Consider the following 4,987-nt stretch of genomic DNA (forward strand, 5'->3'; position numbering starts at 1 on the left):
TTGGTAATGGATGCTTTATTAAGCGGTTTATAATTGATAACAAGTCTTGGAGCTCCTCTCTCTATTTCTGCTGCATTTTCTACATAAAATGCTGGACAACTCCAAGGACTATTACTTAGTCTTATCAATTCTTTTTTAAGAAGACTATCAATTTCTTCTTTGCAATAATTTAAAAGTCTAGGTCCCATAGCTATAGGCCTAGTTTTAGTAGGAATTTTATCCTTAATAAAATCATCCGTATAAGGTAGACTAACTTGATGTTTCTTCCTATTCCAAAAGGCATTAGGAACATCAGCACAAATTTCTTTAAATATATTTTCTGAAATAATTTTTATTTTTTATTGAATTTTTGCAGAATTTATTTATTTTTTAATATTTTTAAAAAGAACTTCATCTTTTAATGAAGTAACAAAATTTTCTTTATTATTTACTATTTTTTGTAAAATATTAATAGATTTTGAAACAGGTATAGTGGTAAATGGGAAAAATAAATCATTTCCTTTAATATTGGTATATAAACCCTTTTCATTAATTTTATTAATAGGAAACAACATTTGGAAAAATGGGGTTCCTAGAATCACATGAGTAGAGATATTTTTAATGAGAATAAAAGTAGTATTTAAACAAACTCCAGAATTACATATTGCTACATCAGACAATTTGTAATTGACTATAAGAGGTTGTTTATTAGCAGCTGTTACATATTGAGTAGTCTTTTTATAATATTTAGAAGGAGCAATTCCTTCACTGATGCAATTTACATCAGCTCCTGTATCCAGAAGTGCTTTAATAGTAATTTTAAATTTTTTATTAATAATTAATGTTACTTTTGAGTACCATTTTTGAGAAATGATTTGATCAATTTTATTAACCCATACCATTTGATTTATTTCATTATCATCTTTGGGTAAAATATTTTCTTCTTCTTCATCAGATGTAGAATATTTTTCCCAAATATGATCATTATTAATACTAAGAGTATTTACTCTTTCTTTTAAATATTTTATCTCAGATTTTATCAGATCTATTTCTCCTTTTAATTCAGAGATAGTAGGCTCTCTTTCTTTTTGTTTTGCCTTTTCTAATATTTTATTATAAGAATATAATTCATGTTCTTGTACAGTATTTTGTACAAGTTTAGTAGGCTTGTGATTTGCCATATTTAAATAATGTTCTATAGCTTTTCTTTTTTCTATAGGGTCTTTTATTTGATCTATAAGATCTAAAATGAAAGTTTCTTCATTTGATATAATATTTATTTCTAATCCCATAAAATTTATGAGACATGTATCACAATCACAATCTGGATCACAGATTTTATTTTCTGATATTTCAGAATCATTTTCGGAACTACTATTAGAATATTCAGAGAATTCATTATCAATAATATTGATATAAAAATCTTTTTCTTTTAGACTTTCTTCTTTATTAAGAAGAATATTTATCAATGATTCTTTTAAATCATTGTTTATATTGAGATTATTTATCTTTTTCTTGACACAACACTTATTAGCCTTATGTCCAATCTTTCCACATTTCCAGCATACTGGAACTTTAGTAGAATCATTTTTTATGGGTTTTTTAAATCTTTTCTTAGAATATTTTTTAGATTTTTTTTATCTTTTAGATAATGTTTTTTCTTTTTAAAAGGAAATCTCTTTCTCTTTTTATCCCTTTTAGGATATTGTATTGGTTGAAAACCTATTTGCTCGCAAAAGTCTCCGATAATATTTCGGTTTTCTTCGTTTTGCATATCAAGTTGTCTTTTTAGAGATTTGAAGTTTGTAATGCATCAACAATAGTCTTTAGAATTTTCTTGACGTAGTAGGCTACGTTAAGAAGGATTTGAGTTCACAGCGGATTACTTATCCTCTGTCTGTTTATTGTAACTTATCTAAAATTTTCTATATATTCAAATAGTTTTCTATCAAAAAAAAAGTTGTCTTTTTAACTTGATGTCATTACAAAGAGTTATACCTTCTGCAGTTATTTCTGCAGATAAATCTCCATAAGTAAGAATACTCCAATCTATAGAGTTAGTTGGAGATTTAGATTTTAATCTATTTTTCACTCTTTCAGCAAAAAGAACTGGAAGTCCAGAAATAAATTTTTCTTTCCAAAAATTTGCATTGCAATAATTTCTGGTTAAAACTTTTGTCATAAACACATCTTTATACCATCTGAATTCAGATAGTGTTGGACATCTTAAATTCATTAATTGTTCTTGAGATCTATCTAATTGAAGTTCATTAGCTCCAATAAAATTAGATAGAATAGTATAAATAAGTGTATTAACTGCATCAAATTCTTCTCTTCCATTTAGATCAATTATAGAAGAGTTAAGAATTTTATTCTTTGCCTCTTTTGAAAGATAAAAATCCCACCATCCTTGAAGTTGGCCAGTAAAACCAGTAATAATAGCTTGGGCAATTTGCCTATCATTATTACCTTTTATCTTTGCGGTAGAAGAGTATATTAACATTTGTTTAATAACAGTTTTAATCTGATATTCAGACTTCCCATCTATATTCCATTCAGTAATGGCTTCACCATTAAACTGAACAGAATCTTTCTTTTCTTCAATTTGAAGATCTATAGGGGTTGTCTTTTTATAAAAAAGTTTTACAATTGACACTTTATGCATTTTATTAATCTGCATTTCATCTTCAGAAGAACTTGAAGAATTTTCAGGTTGTTCATCTTTGGTAATTACCGAAATAGAACCTTTTTCTTTTATATTAATTTTTTGTAATCGGTCTATTAGACCTTCCATAAAATCTTCATCTTTTTTGGAACTTAAAAGAAATTTTTCTTGCTTAAGATTAGGGGGAGGTTTTATCATTAAAGCTTTATAACTTTCTCCTCTAGAAATTTCTTGTTTTGGTTTAGAAAGAATTTCTTCTATTCTAGTAATTTGATTTCTTAAAGAATGTAAAGTGAGATTAGTAAAATTATTTTGTTGAATTATATGGTCAAAATTACCATGCCCTATTTCTGATTTTATGGGAGTAGCATAAATTTCTTTATTACCCTTTTTAATTTGTAAAGTAGTAAAAGGGGGATGAATCAAGATTCTTCTCCAGTTTCATGAACATATAATTTATATGTTGATTCAAGTGTATTTATAAAAGATTCATCGGTAAAATTTGGAAATATTTTATTTCTAGCTGGAAAATATAATTTTTCCATCCATTTGAAGAAATCCAAATTTAATTTAGTTTCTTCAACCCATTCGGTATATCTTGAAGAATATAGATTTTGTTGTTTTGAGTTTAAACAACTTAAAAACCATTTTTTCTTATTTAGATTTTTAATCTTTTCTAAACTTTGTTGAATAGAATTGTTATTATTAATAACCATAACATTATAACCCATATCAGAAAAAGTAGGAGAATTAGATTTTCTATTATTAACAGAATAACTTCTCTGGAATCTAGAAGCACTAGATTCAGGAAGATCAACCTTATATTCTGGTTGAGATATATTATCATTAGTCTTTTGAAGATCAGATATACTAATTTTTTCAAAATCAGATATGGAAGAAGTAGAATTTCTACTTTCTTCTGGAAGTTTAATTCTTAAATGTCTTTGGGATGAGAATTTAATTTCAACATCACCATCTACATATTGAATTATACTTTCTAGTTTTCTAGACTCTTCTTTAATAGTAGGAGCAATATTCTTCATTTTCCAGATTTCTGGTAAAGTAACTTGATTCCAATTTATTGTTTTGGGAATCATAATATTACTTTTATTAATATCAGTTATAAAAAGTGTAGTTTCACCTCTTTTTGAACTAATTTGATTAGTATTAATTCTAAAATTAGAAATTGTAGAATTCATAACTTTATAACAAATTCTATATAATAGAACAACATTTTCTGTACCATCTATCATATCGAAGCCTTCAGTCTTTATATTTAATGTGAGGGCTTTCATGATATTTGGATCAGAAAGAAAGATTGGAAAATTAGGAAAACAACTAAAAAGTATTGGGCAGAAAGCAGTCTTAATATCAGGATGTCTTAATTGCTGTCCTGTTGATAAAGACCTTAAAGGTCTATCACCTATCCATATAGCTCAAAGCTATTTAATTAAAGATTTACAACCCATATTGGACAGAAAAACCAGAGACTATTTTGAAACAATTTTAGTAGAAACTGGATCAGTTGAAATTCAACACATGGATCGCAATCGCGATTATGGATTTTCTAAAATGATAATAAAAAAGATTATCTCAGCTGCTAATTGGGGTTTACCCCTTAGCCAAGCCAGACAATTAAACACTTTTCAGGCAATGCCTAATATGTTTAATTATCATGATTATATCATGGCTTGGGATACCATTGTATTATATGAGAATTCTCAAAGAAAACACTCTTGGTGGATAAAATTCCAATTAGATGATATTCATCAATTCATACCCACATAGTTCAAAACTTTTTTCTTCTCGTGGGGGGTAATGCCCTCAATCCTTCCAAAAAATGTTCAAAACATATGGACTAAGTTCCAACAAGCCAATCCACAGTTTGACGGAATGACCGCAATGATTCAATTTGCCATTAATTATAATGTTCCCTGGATTATTCGATGGGAATATGGACTGCAAGACCTGACTAAAGAAAAGTTTGAAATCAAGTTTGCCCCTACTATATTAATTAGGAAAATTCTTATAAAATGTTGGGGAAAAGAAGATTTCTTTGCAGAAGGCAAAGTTTATGATCGACAGGGAGTAATAGCTCTGGGAGTTGCCAGAGAAACTATGAAGAATTTGAATCATGACACCCCAACACAAACCACATTGTTAGAAGAACTTTTTCAACATTTGGACAAAGATACCATTACTTCTATGTTTACAGAAGTTTTTGGTGAAAAATCAAATTTATCTACTCAAGAATCAATCTCCTCAAAAGAAAGGAAAAAATGGAAGACGATACACAGATGACCGATCAAGACGATCTACAAGATGCTCAGGACCCATATGAGG

The sequence above is a fragment of the Primulina eburnea genome, chromosome 5, assembly GCF_022965805.1.
Source record: "Primulina eburnea isolate SZY01 chromosome 5, ASM2296580v1, whole genome shotgun sequence".
Taxonomy (NCBI): domain Eukaryota; kingdom Viridiplantae; phylum Streptophyta; class Magnoliopsida; order Lamiales; family Gesneriaceae; genus Primulina; species Primulina eburnea.